The sequence below is a fragment of the Nerophis ophidion genome, unplaced genomic scaffold, assembly GCF_033978795.1.
Source record: "Nerophis ophidion isolate RoL-2023_Sa unplaced genomic scaffold, RoL_Noph_v1.0 HiC_scaffold_42, whole genome shotgun sequence".
Taxonomy (NCBI): Eukaryota; Metazoa; Chordata; class Actinopteri; order Syngnathiformes; family Syngnathidae; genus Nerophis; species Nerophis ophidion.
The window spans coordinates 118,370-138,274 of record NW_026906964.1 but is presented as its reverse complement, the minus strand read 5'-3'; the positions used below and the strand labels follow the sequence as shown (position 1 = coordinate 138,274).

General features: G+C 42.8%; 1 protein-coding gene across 1 annotated transcript in view; it reads left to right on the top strand.

Moving 5' to 3' along the window:
• The window catches only part of LOC133546752 (gastrula zinc finger protein XlCGF57.1-like), a 732,377-nt gene that overhangs the window by 634,420 nt on the left and 78,052 nt on the right, over positions 1 to 19,905 (top strand). The window lies entirely within an intron of this gene.

The following is a 19,905-nucleotide window of genomic DNA, read 5'->3' as shown; positions in this document are numbered from 1 at the left end:
AAATTATTATTGCCTATTGTGAGCGAACTGTGGTGCTGAATTTCCCCAGGGATCAATAAAGTACTTTCTATTCTATTCTAAAATTCTGCATTCGAGAGATCACAACCATTGCAGCCATGCGTCCAAAACGTAAGGACAAGCAAAAGTAAAGTGTCTGTTATTTTACAATGTAATAATGTATTTAAGAAGAAAGGCCGCCTGTTAACAGCAGAGTGTCGGTGAGGCACACACTCTCAGAAATGCATGGAGGAAAGGTTGGAGACAAGCGGGAAACTCTTAGTTATAGGCCATAAGGTGAACCAGGAAAAAGTGGCTAGAAAGTGATTTTCGTTCCCACGTCTGGGCACTACTCTTTTTTTGCCTACACAATGCCATTGTGGACATTAGGTTAAACGTTCTCCGCAAAATATCCTGGCAGTTTTTTTAAGAGCCATAAATGTATAAAAATAGGAATGACAAAAAAACGAAAATCTTATGCAGCTTTTTTTTTCTTGTAAATATATTTATATTCATTCTGGAAACAGACTCTCTCTAACAAATTGACATTAATGCATATACCTAACATTTGATACAGGTATTTTAGCATTGGTATACTTTAATTTAAATTTAAACCATGAAACATACAAAACAAATGAAAAAAAAATGCTTCAAAGTAAGTGAATAGCAACCTGTAAAATTGAACAAACACATGGTACATTTTGCTTAACAATAATGTTTTATACATTAAAATTTACAGCAGATACTTTGTTGTAAGAGGAAGTAAAGAAATAAAATAAAATAAAGAACACTTTGGCCCAAAATGGCTGACAACAATCAAAATATCGAATAATGCCGAAAAATGGAAATACACCAAAAACTGCAGTACAGTTTAGAATCTGTACACAATATGGTATAAAACAATGTTTACATGAACAAAACAATGTGACAGCAGGTCTTGTGTATTTTTTTATATATTTGTTTTTATGATTTTGTCTTAACTTAGCACATTGTTAAAGCCATATCTCAAGAATTATTTGATGGATTTTCCTCAAATTTGGCACAAACTCAAACTATGATTATTATATATGTTAAGGTCAAGTGCACTGTAACCTCACATTCTATTTTCAAAGCATTTCACTTAAGTAACTAAAAAAAAAGAAATAGTAAAATACTCTGATGGATTTTTCTCAAATGGGGCAAAACTCAAATTTTTATTCGAGAACTAACTAAATAAGTGTGAATTTGCGTATTCTGAACGAGGGAGACATTGTTCATCTCTTAGCTTTCACTATCATCAGAACCTCCGACCTTTAGATGCAAAATACATAATGTCTCGACAAACAGATATCACTTTGGAGCGACAGCTGAGCAGCGCTGTTTGAAGTTGTGTACTCTTTTCAAAGATATGGAACTCTTTTCAAAGAAAATCTTTTGAAGACAAGAACAAAGTCACAGGCCAGCATGAAGTAAAGGTATGTAGCGCGCTACACGGGATAATATATGGCCATATAACAGTGTGTGCACACAAAGACAGCAACAAAAAATCCAATGCATTGGTGGTTAGTGGGTATTTTCCAGGAGATGTTGTGAATGATTGCAACCCGTTCGTGGGTACATTTAAAATACAAGGTGGTGTTTTATGATTCCTTGTGCAAGCCTGTTCGTGGGTGAGGTTTTGGTTTGAACAAATGCAAATGAATAATTGCGGTTTTGATGTTTGGTGTTTTGAGTGACATTAACAAGGTTTCCATATATTTGATCTGATTTTGAATTGTGGGTTGTGCATAATCATGGATCCTGGGAAAGGAAAATACAATGCTTTGGAAATGCATGATCATGTGTTAATGGAGTCAAAAGTAACGCATTCAATGTGTGATACAATTAAAGGTCAAATGGAACCCTCACAGGCTGAACTGTCAGAAATGATTGAAAATCAGTCACAACCTGCAGAGATGGAAAAACAGGTGGACACAGATCATACTTACCAACACTCCTGGATTTCCCGGGAGACTCCCGAAATTCAGCGCCTCTCCCGAAAACCTCCTGGGACAATTTTCTCCCGAAATTCAGGCGGAGCTGGAGGCCACGCCCCCTCCAGCTCCATGTGGACCTGAGTGACATGTATAAAGAGCGTGTCTGCCCAATGATGTTATAACTGTAAAATGATCGAGGGCGAGTTATTGGTTTCTTATGTGGGTTTATTGTTAGGCAGTTTCATTAACGTCTTCCCAGCGTGGTAAAACAACATACAACAACAGCAGTCCGTTTTCGTCTACCGTAAAGCAGTTCGTCTGTCAAACAGCATTGTTGTGAAACTCTTAAACAGGACAATACTGCCATCTACTGCACTTGCATATGGTTAGAAAAAGGATGGACGATTCAACCCTTAACTCAACAATGAGTAAATGAGTGTTATGTGTGTGTAAATGTGTAAATAAATGAACACTGAAATTCAAGTATTTATTTTATATATATATATATATATATGGTGTTTTGTGTTGTGGTTTGTGCAGCCCTTTGAGACACTAGTGATTTAGGGATATATAAATAAACATTGATTGATTGATTGATTGATTGATTGATATATATGAAATACTTGACTTGGTAAATCTATGAATCTAGCGGTAAATATACTCCTTCCCTCTTAACCACGCCCCCAACCACGCCCCACCCTGACCATGCCCCCCACCCCCACCCCCCACCTCCCGAAATCGGAGGTCTCAAGGTTGGCAAGTATGACACAGATCAAACATCTGATGTAAAAAAAAAACGCACAGTGAAAATGACACCAAAAGCCCTAATGCACAGAATGGAAACACTTGAGAAGGAGAGGAGATCTAAATTAAACAAGGCAAGCAACATGCAGAAACATATCATGGAAATGATGGAAAATGGAGAGGACCTAATGGACGTGCAATCTGCTTTCACCAAATATCTCAATGTTATAAAGGAAACCGCAAGTGCACACACATCCCTCCTACCAATTCTACCAACAGAGGACCAAATCAATCACGACATATGGTACAAAGCCAAATTAATCAATCTACATGAATTCATTGAGCATGTTAACACCTGGATAAAAACACCAACCCTGGAAAATATGGAAGATTTCGAAAACGAAATTAATCCAAATGACAGCATTAGTAATATAAGTCACAAATCACATGGGAGTCCCACACGGTCTGGTTCTAGTAATTCTAGAACCTCCTCAGTTCGCAGACAAGCAGAGGCCGACAGGGCTGCCCTCGCTGCCTTGGAAGAGGAGGAGGAAAAGATAAAAAAGATATTGGAAGAAGAGTCACTACAGATTAAAAGGAAATTGGAAGAGGAGGAAGAAAATATCGAAAAGAAATTGGAAGAGAAGAGGGAAAGAATCAGAAAGAAAAAGGAAATGATGGACCTGGATGCTCAATTGGCAGCTGCTGATGCAAAATTAGCAGCTTTAAAAGCTTCCAGCCTTCATGCTTCCTCACATACAGCATCTGATGGCATGAGCTCCTACTTAAAAAGAACCAAGGAACCAGCAGTCACTCTCAACCCCCAGGCTCAAGACTATCAACCCCTCACACAGCAGCAGTCAAGCCAAGCTTTACCAACACAGTCCATCCACCATTCACCTGAGCAACTACAAATATCAATCAATCAATGTCAATCAATGTTTATTTATATAGCCCTGTGGAGATCCTCGTCCTGGATCCTCCATTCCCTCCCCGGAAACACCACGCCTGGTTCAGTGGTTACACACTTTTTATTTCTTTACAAGTTATTTTTGTGCTCAATGTCTCTTTCAGCTTTTCAGCTCTCAATGACATGCGTTTCTCCTGATCTCCTTCGTCTGGCTCTCACTCCTCAATCGCCAGCCCCTCTCATGGTTTCCAACGCTGCTGATAAAGGAAACAGGTGATTAGATAACTCGTCCCAGCTGAGGTATCTGCTCATCTGATTGTATTTAATATTCATACTCTATACCTTCTGTCTCTCATTTTCTATCTGTTTTCACCTTCATTCTCTCCTTTTCTCCCCTTTATACTTTTATTCTCAACTTTTCTCTCAATCTTTGTCAATCCAATCCAATCCACTTTATTTATATAGCACATTTAAACAACAAGAACGTTTCCAAAGTGCTGCACAGCCATGTTAAAAACAATATTAAAAAAACAATTTTATGTTCCACCAATGACTGAATAAAAACACAAAATAAATAAATATAAAACCAATATAAAAACAATATAAAAACAAAATATGATTAAAAACAATTTTAAAGGGTAAAAGCAATTAAAACAGTAAAATAGAAATCAAAATGTATAAAAAACACAGAGGACAACAGAGGACAGAGGACCACACAACTCACGTAGTTTTAAAAGCCAAAGAATAAAAGTGGGATTTAAGACGAGACTTAAAACACTCCACTGTGGAAGCAGTTTGAACATGGAGGGGCAGAGTGTTCCAGAGCTTAGGGCCGACCACAGAGAAGGCCCTGTCTCCCCTTGTCTTAAGTCTGGTCTTGGGCACCACGAGCTGGAACTGGCTCTCGGACCTCAGAGCGCGCGCAGGAGTGTAAATTTGGATGAGGTCCGATAGTCCCAAGTCAGTGAGGGCCGGACCAAAAACTAAAATTTCCGTTTTTCCCTCATTCATTATTAAAAAATTCTGGGCTAACCAAGCCTTGACGTGGCATAGACAGTTAAGGAAGGGTGTCAGGGGGCCGTGGCTTTTTGAAATTGGCATATAAATTTGGCAGTCATCTGCATAAAAGTGATAAAACACTCCATGTTTCTTAAAGATATCTCCAAGAGGGAGGAGATAAAGAGCGAACAGGATGGGGCCTAAAATAGATTCCTGGGGGACACCACAGTAAAGCGGGGCAGAAGAGGAGGTGGCGTCCCCCAGCCTGACAGAGAAGGACCTCTCAGACAGGTAAGATCTGAACCACTGTGACGCAGTCCCCCTGACACCCACACAGTCTCTCAGGCGCTCTAAAAGAATTGTGTGGTGGACTGTGTCAAAGGCAGCTGTAAGATCTAAAAGCACTAAAATGGCAGAGCTGCCAGAATCAGACATTAAAAGCAAGTCATTAAAAACCTTTAAAAGTGCAGATTCAGTACTGTGCAAAGCTTTGTATCCAGACTGAAATGGATCTAAAGTGCTATTTTCATCTAAAAAAGGCTGCAGTTGTGCCAGAACACATTTCTCCAAAATCTTTGACACAAAAAGTAATTTGGAAATGGGCCGATAATTTGACAAACTTGTCGGATCAAGACCTGTTTTTTTAATCAAAGGCTCAACAACAGCTCTTTTACAAAGGGAGGGGACACAGCCAGAAATCAAGCTGCTGTTGATGATGTTCCTAACAGACAAATCAATAGTGTCCCAGATTTCTTTAAAAAAGCGAGGGGGGACTGAGTCTGTGGGACATGACGAGGGTTTTAGCTTGCCGACTATTCCTGTAAGTTCAGGCATGGACACAGGCTCAAAGTGACAGAACACAGTCGAGCACTGAGTGGCCACATTAAAACTTAATGGAAAACGAGAAAGATTTGCCAGAATAGAAGCAACCTTATCATTAAAAAAGGAGAGACATTTTTCACAAGTTTCACTTGTCATCTCCAGTGAAGTGGCTGGATTCGGTTTAAGAACATTACTAATAGTATTAAAAAGAACACGTGGCTTACTGATGCTATTTAAAATGAAGTCTGACAAATATTTTGTTTTCTCAGCTTTAACCACACTTTGATAATTTCGACAGTTTTCTTTTAAAATTTGATAGGAGACTTCCAAGTGATCCCCTTTCCACTTGCGCTCCGCCCTTCGCCGCTCACGCCGAGCTGTGCGTGTGCTTTCATTGAGCCAAGGTTCCTGTTTTAGTTTGGGACGTATAGCTCTGAGGGGCGCTATACTATCCAGAATCTCAGAACATGTCGAAAGAAAAGAGCACATCAATTGTTGAGTGTCTGCAGGGTGTGATATACTCTGCATGGACTCAGTAAACAAAGGAGAAAAGGTGGCTGCAGTGTCAGACCTAATAACACGCGCATGACGCACGGCAAGCGGCTTTACATCAGGTTCAAAAGTTAAATCAAACATAACAGGACTGTGATCACTGAACACCGCATCACCAATAACAACATTGTCAACAATAAAACCATAAGACAGTATGAGGTCTAGTGTATGCCTGCGTTCATGTGTAGAACCACACACAGACTGTACAAAGTTAAAAGAGTCAATGACATTCAGGAAGCTCCTGGATAAAGGTTCGTCTGGGCAGCAGGTGTGAATATTAAAATATCCAACAATTAAGACACGATCGTATTTGGGCAGGATTTCGGCCAGAAATTGAGAAAAGTCATTTATAAAGTCTTTGTGGTACTTGGGTGGTGGATATACGACGACACACAGGACGACACCAGAAAGACCCAGTTCAAACATGCATAGTTCCAAGCTTGAAAAGGAGGATTGCAGGCGGATCTGACGGCATTTAAAGTCATTTTTAAAAACGACTGCTAATCCTCCTCCTTTTCGGCCGGACGACCGCGGAGAATTAAAATAGGAACACTCCGGAGGTAGAAGTTCATTAAGAGCGGCGGACTCACCGACTCTCAGCCAGGTTTCTGTCAAACAGAGGAGGTCCAGTCCGCGGGAGACGAATAAATCCTTCAGGATAATTTTTTTGTTGGTCAAGGATCTTGCGTTCACAAGACCGAATTTAACGGGGGCCGGCTCGTCCAAGGCCGCTGCTAATCCAGGTGGGGCCCGACACAGAGCCCGCAGGTGGCGGGAATTCACGCCGCGTCTTCGGGGGCGGGGCCAGCAGGAGCGAGGCGGGCGAGCTTCCCTCTGCAGACCGACAACAGGCACAATCCAGGACCCGGGGGGATCCAGCGAACGCGGGTGCAGGAAGAGACCAGGTACCGGACCATACTTCCTTCGGGAAGCCACGGAAAGGCGGGCCAGGAGTGCCCTAACTCTCACCAGCTGGCCGCCACGTTTGCCGGGGCGCCGGTGGCGCTTTCGCCGGGTGGGAGGAGCCAGTGGGCGAAAAAGGAAAGGAGGAATCCGGCCAGGTGAGAACGCTGACTTGGACGTCGAAAAACCAACGTCGAAGTTGATCATGTCCGTGTGAGAGGGACACAGATCCAACAGTGTTTGGCGATCATACACCAACAGTGAGTTGACAGGGACAACAAAAAACGTGAACAGCACAAAAACAAACAGAACTGACAGCGAGAGACGACAGGCCACAGCACACACTGGCGCCATCTTGGATTGGTATAACTGCGGCTCAATTACTAATATTAATAAGGTAAACAAGTTATCTTTTGAAGGTGTAGTCAGTAATTTAAAAACTTCATCCCAGTTTAACTGTGGTGACACTATCTAAATGAAAGCAAAACAGATGTCATCTTTCTTGGCCAACATGTTGACTATGCTCATGCTTCTTTTATAACAGACATGTCTCTAAAGATGAATGTGAAATTGACTTTAATTATTGTCCACCAGCAGGGGGAGCTCATCACTAGTACTACTGTGTGGAGGCTGGCATGTGGTACATTATTTCCTGTGTGTGTATGACTTATTCAGAGGGAGAACAGCACACTTTCACGTATGGCGTCTACCATTAAGGATTGCAGGAATTAATTTTAGGATGTTTTATATGAATAAGGTGGATTGGACGTTGGCCTGGGAAGGCATTCCCCTGAAGGTCTTCTTCATGTGTCAGCTGGAAGTACCCTGACTGCTGTGAGGGGAAATTGATGAGATTGTGAGATCATATGTTGGTGCAGGACAATGTCTCATGTGACTGAGCAAAGCTGGAATTTTCTAAAGAATGTTTGTTTTCTCCTGTCCCACAGGCCTCAATGAAGCACATCGTCCTCGTGAGCAGGAGGATGAACCACAGTCCTCCAACATACATGAGGAAGAAGAGGTACCACATTCCCAACATATCAAAGAGGGAGGAGAGGAGCCACAACCCCCCCCACATTAAAGAGGAAGACGAGACGCCACAGACCCATAATGTTAAACTGACCCTTCACATTAAAGGGCAAGCGGAGGACCCACTGATCTCACACATCAAAAATGCAGAGGAGGACCCACTGACCCCTCACTTTAAGGAGCAAGAGAACCTGCTGACCCCTCACAATAAAAAGGAAGAGATGGACCCACAGACCCCCTGCTTTAAAGTGGAAGAGGAGGACCAAGAGCCGCCGCACATTAAAGAGGAAGAGGAGGAAGAGGGCATCAGTCAGCCTAAATGGTTGGAGGAGTTCCCAGTGACTGGTGTCCCTGTGAAGAGTGAAGATGATGAGGTGAAAGGTGAAAGTGAGGAGAGGGGAGGGGGGGAGCCTCCAAGCAGCAGCTCAACACAACACATGACAACAGAAGCTGATGGAGACCACTGTGGAGGATCACAAGCAGACAAGCTCTTAGCTCCACTATCAGATAGTGAGGACACAACGTCACACTCTCCTGACACTGATGATGAAGACTCTAAAGATGATAAGACATGTCACACTGACAACACTCACTTCACATGTTCTCACTGTCACAAAACCTTTAAATACCATAGTTATCTGAAAAGACACATGAGAACACACACTGGAGAAAAACCTTTTTCTTGTTCACTCTGTAGTAAAGGTTTTGCACAAAGTCACCTTTTGAAAAGACACATGAGAACACACACTGGAGAAAAACCTTTTTTATGTTCAATCTGTGGTAAAGTTTTTATTCGAAGGTACTATTTAAAATCAGACATGAGTACACACACTGGAGAAAAACCTTATGTCTGTTCAATCTGTGGTAAAGGTTTTACACAAAGTCAATATTTGAAAGTACACATGAGAACACACACTGGTGAAAAAACATTTTCCTGTTCAATCTGTGGTAAAGGTTTTACACAAAGTCAGAATTTAAAAGTACACATGAGAACACACACTGGTGAAAAAACATTTTCCTGTTCAATCTGTGGTAAAGGTTTTACACAAAGTCAGAATTTAAAAGTACACATGAGAACACACTCTGGTGAAAAACGTTTTTTCTGTTCAACCTGTGGTAAAGGTTTTACACAAAGTCAGGATTTGAAAAGACACATGAGAACACACTCTGGTGAAAAACGTTTTTTCTGTTCAACCTGTGGTAAATGTTTTACAAAACGTCAAGATGTGAAAGTACACATGAGAACACACACTGGTGAAAAACCTTTTTCCTGTTCAACCTGTGGTAAAGGTTTTACAGAAAACTGGTGTTTGAAAGTACACAAGAAAACACACACTGGGGAAAATTCACATTACTGTTCAATCTGCAAAAGAAGCTTTTGTGACCGATCGACCCTTGTAGCACACATGAGAAGACACCCAGGAGAGAAAGTGTTGAGTTGCAGTGTGTGTGGTGAAAGATTGTCTTCTAAGTACCAGTGTAAGAAACACAAGTGTGCTGGTGAGAACAGCAGCAGCAAATGAAACTGCAGGATTTGAAATAAACTGTCCAGACTTTCATTTTGACTTTCTAACAACATCAGCACATATAACATGTGTGACATTGTTGTTTGTCTAACAATATTTTAAAATTTCTTCTACATTTATTGCTGAGATATTTTATGACAGTGCTTTTTTCAGTCAAATACATGCATAAATATGCAACATTGTGTACTTTTATTAAAACATGGACAGAACAATTTGAGTAAAAAGGTGGGAATAAACAGTACGGGACATATTTTACATGCAATAATCATTTAATGGGTGTATATATATAAATATATGTATATGTGTGTACGTATATATGTGTGTATGTATATGTATATATATTCAGCATACAATTTTAGACTTATTCATATGAAATATTGAAGTATTACATATTTGTATTTGTAATTGTTAATAATCCCATAGATTAGCACCTTTATATGATATACATATGTACTGGTTCAAATCTGAAACATCTTCTGGACCACTTCAGGAAGCATATTATTATTTACTTTATACATCATTTGAACAGTTGTCTTTTATACAATTGTAAAATGTGTGACTTTTTCAATAATCTCTTGGGTCTCTATAATCTATTTTATTCATTATCCTTATTATGATTGTGTATTATGATTGTGTTGTGATTGTTTTATATGTATGTCCCCAGACCTTTATGCAATATAAAAGTGAGGGAAAATGTCTGAATTGTTTGTGGAAGGATGGCTTTGTTTTTACTTACATTTGTGGATACATCAAATAAATCCAGTATTGTGTTTTAAATATTTTTATGTTTTTTTTTGTTTTTTTAACATCCCAAAATCATCAATATCAGTCAAAGTTTGGAGTGTCAGACAAAAGCCAATATTGTACATCATCCCACAGAGATTTACTTTGCATACATTCTTAAAATAAACTGTTTATTTTGTTTCCCTATCACAAAAACAAACAAGTGTTGTCGTCAATTGCAAAACAACATCCTAAAAAATATTTTAAGTGGTTAATTATGTTTGTTTTTTTTATAAATTAACTCCTTTGCCTTAGGAAGAATGGAAACTTACAAGTTATGAGTATTTTTTTGTTCCAGAGAAAATACAGTAAATAAGAAATAGTAAATAATTAAAAAAGATGATATACAGTAATTTGAATATTTTGAATGAAAGCCTTTTAAAAAATATTTTTTTTTTTTTTTTTGCAGGTTGTACTTAATGAAATCTTCAAATAATAAACTATTTTTATCAGTCAATAATTGCATCAGTGTCCAAATGCCTTTTTCAAACCATTGCTGTACAAAGATGGATTTGTTTCTCATTTTAATATAAGAACAATTCCATAGTGGAGTATTGTGTGTGATGAAGTTGTCTTTGTAAATTAGTTTCCAGTACAACAACACTTGCTGGTAGGGATGGGTACTGTTCACTTCTAATTCCATGTTTTATGTGTTATATATGTCAATATATTGTGTGTTTGTATTTTGCCAACATGGTAGAATCACATGATAGGCAGGTTGTATCATGTTTTTCTGTCACCTTGAGGAAATGGCATAAAGAGGAAGATGACAATATAATGTCACTTGGACAATGATGTACAGAACAGAGGAGATGTATTTCATTTTTATTTTTGCTTTTAGGTGATTTTTTTTTTAAATTATTATTTCACAAAACCTCTCCATTATCCAGCGATGGATTTCTGGTAGCTGGTTAAAAAGAGATGGAAGAGGATAGTGAGCTGATGTATGAGGAAGGTATGGACATGGATAGGACTAGAGGGGAGAGAGGAAAGAAGGGGAGAGGAGGTCATGAAGGAAAGTAGAGCGCTAAGAGAGTAGAAAGGAGGAAAAATATTATGGTTGATAATTGCAAGATTATATATACATTGAAGTCAGATCAAGACATGAAGGATATTAGTTTGATGACATAGGTTAAGGGATTAAAAAAGGACATTGGATAAGTGGAGATGGCCAAAGGGCTAAAGGACGGAAGTCGTTTGATTAAATGTAAAAATGGAGAGTAAAAGAACAAAAGCAATGCGATTGCAAAAGCTGTGCAATAAAATACTAAAGGAAAGAATGGAAGTGGGAGATTGAAAGGGGGCCAGAGGAGTGGTGACAGGAATCCCAAGAGGAGAACATTTAGAAGATTTGAAAATAAAAATTAAAAAGGTGAACTGTCACAATGATGCAGAGAATGATGGCATTCAGAAACTGAAAAAAGATGGAGAGCGAATCTGTGCTTGTGCAGTTTGTCCAGGAAGTCCTCCCAGGAAAAAGTCATGTTTTATGCTTTTCAAGCTTTTAGGTTAGAACTTACGTGCCACCCCCAGTACCTTGTTTCAAGTGCCAACACTCTGGGCACATAGTAGTGTGTGTCATGCCAAGATGAGATGTGGAAGGTGTGGAGGGGAGCAGGAATATGGACAATGTGGAAAATAATGGTGACTGGGAACAATTTATGGAAATAACAGACATGATATTAAAGGAAGTGGATACAAATCAAGTTATTGTGCAAATGAATGTAGATGTTACAAAGTGCATAATGGAAGCAGCCAAATAGAGCATACCAAGGAGTAGAATAGGGAGAAGAAGGAAGATGGTGGACACATGTGTGACACTTACAATTAGTAGTCACAAGTGTTTTGCAAAATGAATGTGGAAATATAGTATCCTAATCTAGTTGGAGGTATTTTCATACCTAAAGTAACAGTTAAAGGCCTACTGAAAGCCACTACTAGCCACCACGCAGTCTGATAGTTTATATATCAATGATGAAATATTAACATTGCAACACATGCCAATACGGCAAGTTTAGTTGACTACATTACAATTTTAAATTTCCCGCCAAGTGTCGTGTTGAAAACGTCGCGGTATGATGACTCGTATGATGACGCGTGCGTTTGACGTCTCGGCTTGTAGTGGACATTATTTTCCAGCCTCATCCCAGCTATAAGTAGTCTGCTTTAATCGCATAATTACACAGTATTCTGGACATCTGTGTTGCTGAATCTTTTGCAATTTGTTCAATTAATAATGGAGAAGTCAAAGTAGAAAGATGGAGGTGGGAAGTTTTTAGCCTTTAGCCACACAAACACAGCCGGTGTTTTCTTGTTTACATTCCCGAAGGTGAAGCTTTACTATGGATCAGAGTGGTCAAGCGAACATGGATCCCGACCACATGTCAACCGGCAGGTTTCGGTGAGAAAATTGTGCTAATAAGTTGGCTCTTACCGTAGTTATGAGCGGAGCCAGCGTCGTCCTGCAGCTGCTGCAGTGACTATTAACTCCTCCCACGAACACACTGGCCGTCACCACACCCGTGGCCACACCCCTCTGACTTTCAGGTACTGTATAATCTCACTAAAACATTAACAACACAGAAGGCAGATAGGGGATTTTCCAGAATTATCCTAGTAAATGTGTCTAATAACATCTGAATCGCTCTCACTGCAATCGCCTTTTTTTTTCTAGTCCTTCACTCTGAATTTCATCATCCACAAATCTTTCATCCTCGCTCAAATTAATGGGGAAATCATCGTTTTCTCGGTTCGATAAGCTCTAGCTGCTGCTGGCTATGATTATAAACAATGTTCAGATGTGAGGAGCCCTACAACCCGTGACGTCACGCGCACATTGTCTGCTACTTCCGGTACAGGCAAGGCTTTTTTATTAGCGACCAAAAGTTGCGAACTTTATCGTCGATGTCCTTTTTCTTTCTTTTCTTAGTTTATTTCGAATATGAATATTTACAACACAATACAATACGGACAATACAATATTACCTCACATTTCATCAGGAGTAGGAAAAAGCAAATCTTATTTAATCCTACCCCTCTCCCACTTCAGAGCGCCCACAAATACATACATACATACATCTACTCACCCTCTTTACAGCAGAATATCAAAATGACATCCGTGAATGAGCAATACAACGGTTCTGTTACATGCAATTAACTAATCCAGTCGTTACCAACATACTGAGATGAAGAATATCTTATTTTCAATAAGGTTGAAAGTGTTTCTCATAATTCTTCTTCTTTGTACTTTGTAAGCACTATTAATTTAAACATCTTCTTAAAATGGATCATATCGGTGAAATGTTTAATTTCTTTACTTAATTCATTCCATAATTTAATTCCACATACTGATATGCTAAAGGTTTCAAGTGTTGTATGTGCATGTTTTAAATTAGATTTTCCTCTAAGGTTATATTTGTTCTCTACTAAATCCTTTCAGCAAAAATATGGAAATATGGTGAAATGATGAAGTATGACACAGAATGGACCTGCTAGCCCCGTTTAAATAAGAACATCTCATTTCAGTAGGCCTTTAAAACTCTGATTGTTAAGACCTTTTCTAGGTATAGTCAGGTAAGAAAATGTGTAATTGTAATTGATTTATAGTGACAGTGACTATCTAGAAAAAAGAAAGCAGCAATATTAAAAGGAGGCCATGTCAGGATACAGTACAAACATGTCAAGTGAAGAGGTTTATTCAAGCAACAGTAGACATGTTTAATAAAAGAGTCAGGCCACACCCTGCCATGAGAAGACAATCAAGCACTTTGTGTCTTCTTTTTATTCCTCTGAAACAGAACAGGACACATGATTGGGAACACTAGGACCAGGCTACTCAGTGCGAGGCCTGTAACATGAGCACTGAAGTGAACACTAGGACCAGGCTACTCAGTGCGAGGCCTGTAACATGAGCACTGAAGTGAACACTAGGACCAGGCTACTCAGTGCGAGGCCTGTAACATGAGCACTGAAGTGAACACTAGGACCAGGCTACTCAGTGCGAGGCCTGTAACATGAGCACTGAAGTGAACACTAGGACCAGGCTACTCAGTGCGAGGCCTGTAACCTGAGCACTGAAGTGAACACTAGGACCAGGCTACTCAGTGCGAGGCCTGTAACATGAGCACTGAAGTGAACACTAGGACCAGGCTACTCAGTGCGAGGCCTGTAACATGAGCACTGAAGTGAACACTAGGACCAGGCTACTCAGTGCGAGGCCTGTAACATGAGCACTGAAGTGAACACTAGGACCAGGCTACTCAGTGCGAGGCCTGTAACATGAGCACTGAAGTGAACACTAGGACCAGGCTACTCAGTGCGAGGCCTGTAACATGAGCACTGAAGTGAACACTAGGACCAGGCTACTCAGTGCGGGGCCTGTAACATGAGCACTGAAGTGAACACTAGGACCAGGCTACTCAGTGCGAGGCCTGTAACATGAGCACTGAAGTGAACACTAGGACCAGGCTACTCAGTGCGAGGCCTGTAACATGAGCACTGAAGTGAACACTAGGACCAGGCTACTCAGTGCGAGGCCTGTAACATGAGCACTGAAGTGAACACTAGGACCAGGCTACTCAGTGCGAGGCCTGTAACATGAGCACTGAAGTGAACACTAGGACCAGGCTACTCAGTGCGAGGCCTGTAACATGAGCACTGAAGTGAACACTAGGACCAGGCTACTCAGTGCGAGGCCTGTAACCTGAGCACTGAAGTGAACACTAGGACCAGGCTACTCAGTGCGAGGCCTGTAACATGAGCACTGAAGTGAACACTAGGACCAGGCTACTCAGTGCGAGGCCTGTAACCTGAGCACTGAAGTGAACACTAGGACCAGGCTACTCAGTGCGAGGCCTGTAACCTGAGCACTGAAGTGAACACTAGGACCAGGCTACTCAGTGCGAGGCCTGTAACATGAGCACTGAAGTGAACACTAGGACCAGGCTACTCAGTGCGAGGCCTGTAACATGAGCACTGAAGTGAACACTAGGACCAGGCTACTCAGTGCGAGGCCTGTAACATGAGCACTGAAGTGAACACTAGGACCAGGCTACTCAGTGCGAGGCCTGTAACATGAGCACTGAAGTGAACACTAGGACCAGGCTACTCAGTGCGAGGCCTGTAACATGAGCACTGAAGTGAACACTAGGACCAGGCTACTCAGTGCGAGGCCTGTAACATGAGCACTGAAGTGAACACTAGGACCAGGCTACTCAGTGCGAGGCCTGTAACATGAGCACTGAAGTGAACACTAGGACCAGGCTACTCAGTGCGAGGCCTGTAACATGAGCACTGAAGTGAACACTAGGACCAGGCTACTCAGTGCGAGGCCTGTAACATGAGCACTGAAGTGAACACTAGGACCAGGCTACTCAGTGCGAGGCCTGTAACATGAGCACTGAAGTGAACACTAGGACCAGGCTACTCAGTGCGAGGCCTGTAACATGAGCACTGAAGTGAACACTAGGACCAGGCTACTCAGTGCGAGGCCTGTAACATGAGCACTGAAGTGAACACTAGGACCAGGCTACTCAGTGCGAGGCCTGTAACATGAGCACTGAAGTGAACACTAGGACCAGGCTACTCAGTGCGAGGCCTGTAACATGAGCACTGAAGTGAACACTAGGACCAGGCTACTCAGTGCGAGGCCTGTAACATGAGCACTGAAGTGAACACTAGGACCAGGCTACTCAGTGCGAGGCCTGTAACCTGAGCACTGAAGTGAACACTAGGACCAGGCTACTCAGTGCGAGGCCTGTAACATGAGCACTGAAGTGAACACTAGGACCAGGCTACTCAGTGCGAGGCCTGTAACATGAGCACTGAAGTGAACACTAGGACCAGGCTACTCAGTGCGAGGCCTGTAACATGAGCACTGAAGTGAACACTAGGACCAGGCTACTCAGTGCGAGGCCTGTAACATGAGCACTGAAGTGAACACTAGGACCAGGCTACTCAGTGCGAGGCCTGTAACATGAGCACTGAAGTGAACACTAGGACCAGGCTACTCAGTGCGAGGCCTGTAACATGAGCACTGAAGTGAACACTAGGACCAGGCTACTCAGTGCGAGGCCTGTAACATGAGCACTGAAGTGAACACTAGGACCAGGCTACTCAGTGCGAGGCCTGTAACCTGAGCACTGAAGTGAACACCAGGACCAGGCTACTCAGTGCGAGGCCTGTAACATGAGCACTGAAGTGAACACCAGGACCAGGCTACTCAGTGCGAGGCCTGTAACATGAGCACTGAAGTGAACACCAGGACCAGGCTACTCAGTGCGAGGCCTGTAACATGAGCACTGAAGTGAACACCAGGACCAGGCTACTCAGTGCGAGGCCTGTAACATGAGCACTGAAGTGAACACCAGGACCAGGCTACTCAGTGCGAGGCCTGTAACATGAGCACTGGAGTGAACACCAGGACCAGGCTACTCAGTGCGAGGCCTGTAACATGAGCACTGAAGTGAACACCAGGACCAGGCTACTCAGTGCGAGGCCTGTAACATGAGCACTGGAGTGAACACCAGGACCAGGCTACTCAGTGCGAGGCCTGTAACATGAGCACTGAAGTGAACACCAGGACCAGGCTACTCAGTGCGAGGCCTGTAACATGAGCACTGAAGTGAACACCAGGACCAGGCTACTCAGTGCGAGGCCTGTAACATGAGCACTGAAGTGAACACCAGGACCAGGCTACTCAGTGCGAGGCCTGTAACATGAGCACTGAAGTGAACACTAGGACCAGGCTACTCAGTGCGAGGCCTGTAACATGAGCACTGAAGTGAACACTAGGACCAGGCTACTCAGTGCGAGGCCTGTAACATGAGCACTGAAGTGAACACTAGGACCAGGCTACTCAGTGCGAGGCCTGTAACATGAGCACTGAAGTGAACACTAGGACCAGGCTACTCAGTGCGGGGCCTGTAACATGAGCACTGAAGTGAACACTAGGACCAGGCTACTCAGTGCGAGGCCTGTAACATGAGCACTGAAGTGAACACTAGGACCAGGCTACTCAGTGCGAGGCCTGTAACATGAGCACTGAAGTGAACACTAGGACCAGGCTACTCAGTGCGAGGCCTGTAACATGAGCACTGAAGTGAACACTAGGACCAGGCTACTCAGTGCGAGGCCTGTAACATGAGCACTGAAGTGAACACTAGGACCAGGCTACTCAGTGCGAGGCCTGTAACATGAGCACTGAAGTGAACACTAGGACCAGGCTACTCAGTGCGAGGCCTGTAACATGAGCACTGAAGTGAACACTAGGACCAGGCTACTCAGTGCGAGGCCTGTAACATGAGCACTGAAGTGAACACTAGGACCAGGCTACTCAGTGCGAGGCCTGTAACATGAGCACTGAAGTGAACACTAGGACCAGGCTACTCAGTGCGAGGCCTGTAACATGAGCACTGAAGTGAACACTAGGACCAGGCTACTCAGTGCGAGGCCTGTAACATGAGCACTGAAGTGAACACTAGGACCAGGCTACTCAGTGCGAGGCCTGTAACATGAGCACTGAAGTGAACACTAGGACCAGGCTACTCAGTGCGAGGCCTGTAACATGAGCACTGAAGTGAACACTAGGACCAGGCTACTCAGTGCGAGGCCTGTAACATGAGCACTGAAGTGAACACTAGGACCAGGCTACTCAGTGCGAGGCCTGTAACATGAGCACTGAAGTGAACACTAGGACCAGGCTACTCAGTGCGAGGCCTGTAACATGAGCACTGAAGTGAACACTAGGACCAGGCTACTCAGTGCGAGGCCTGTAACATGAGCACTGAAGTGAACACTAGGACCAGGCTACTCAGTGCGAGGCCTGTAACATGAGCACTGAAGTGAACACTAGGACCAGGCTACTCAGTGCGAGGCCTGTAACATGAGCACTGAAGTGAACACTAGGACCAGGCTACTCAGTGCGAGGCCTGTAACATGAGCACTGAAGTGAACACTAGGACCAGGCTACTCAGTGCGAGGCCTGTAACATGAGCACTGAAGTGAACACTAGGACCAGGCTACTCAGTGCGAGGCCTGTAACATGAGCACTGAAGTGAACACTAGGACCAGGCTACTCAGTGCGAGGCCTGTAACATGAGCACTGAAGTGAACACTAGGACCAGGCTACTCAGTGCGAGGCCTGTAACATGAGCACTGAAGTGAACACTAGGACCAGGCTACTCAGTGCGAGGCCTGTAACATGAGCACTGAAGTGAACACTAGGACCAGGCTACTCAGTGCGAGGCCTGTAACATGAGCACTGAAGTGAACACTAGGACCAGGCTACTCAGTGCGAGGCCTGTAACATGAGCACTGAAGTGAACACTAGGACCAGGCTACTCAGTGCGAGGCCTGTAACATGAGCACTGAAGTGAACACTAGGACCAGGCTACTCAGTGCGAGGCCTGTAACATGAGCACTGAAGTGAACACTAGGACCAGGCTACTCAGTGCGGGGCCTGTAACATGAGCACTGAAGTGAACACTAGGACCAGGCTACTCAGTGCGAGGCCTGTAACATGAGCACTGAAGTGCCTTGATCGCACACGTGGCTCACTCTTGGGGATACTGCAAATCTTACTTTCAATCCCAAACACAGTCAAAACTAAACAAACATGTTTTGGGTGGAGAGCAGCGTTTTGTTTGGACCAGCAATATGTAGCTGTATTGACAAGTATGGCAAGTACCGACAGCCTTTGTGACAAAAGCAAAAGGGGAAAAGGGCGCCCTATGCTGGGAGCGTCGCCAAAAGCTTGTGTAACTGTTGTGGGTCAGCACAATGATGAGACTTGTTCCACTGTTCTCAGCTTTATTTATTTTCCTTCCAACCTGCGGGCGACAATCTTACGCCCTCAGCCATGTAGAACTTTTCTGTATAAATATACATCTTTAACAATTTACAATGAAAAAGACAGATACTATTCAAACTAAATACAGGTTACAGGACTGCTAAGTGAAGTCTTTGCAGAAATGTAAAGAAGATAGCTGGAGTTGCCTGAATAAGGACTTGAACCCTGGACCCTCAGATTAAAAGTGTGATGCTCTGCTGTCTGAGCTACCCAGTCCCTCTTCAAACCTGATTTGCCCAACATCTAAGAGAACAGCCATATTGGCAACCTCAGATGAACGTGGATTAGTTAGGATGTTCAGTGACAAGCTGGGAACTGTCAAAGCTCAACTCACCAATTGCTTGAACACAAACCTCATTATTGACAATTAAGACACTTTTACACCCTCATCAAGTAAGAAGGTTTTGACCAAAAAAGAAGCTACTCTCCCGAAGTTGCCAACTCTGAGCTGGATTTATCTTGGATGTTCCCCACATGTTGGAGCCAAATGCCTTGGGGACACAAGTTTAATAGTCAGTTGAGACAAATAGTCAGCTACTTTTGTTAAAGTCTAATTAACAGCAAAATGGCTGAACAAGGTACACAACAGGGTATTCAAACAAGATGGTTTCAAAGGGTTTCAGGCAGGTTAAATGAAGTTTAATTGTATGCAATATTCCTAACATTCATGGTAGTAAAACATTCTTCAATGACGTGGCCTCATTTTGTTATATTTTTAATTACATCTGCGGTCCCCTCCAAGGTTTCTCATTGTCATCCCATTGGGTTGAGTTTTTTCTTGCCCTGATGTGGGATCTGAGCCCAGGATGTCGTTGTGGCTTGTGCAGCCCTTTGAGA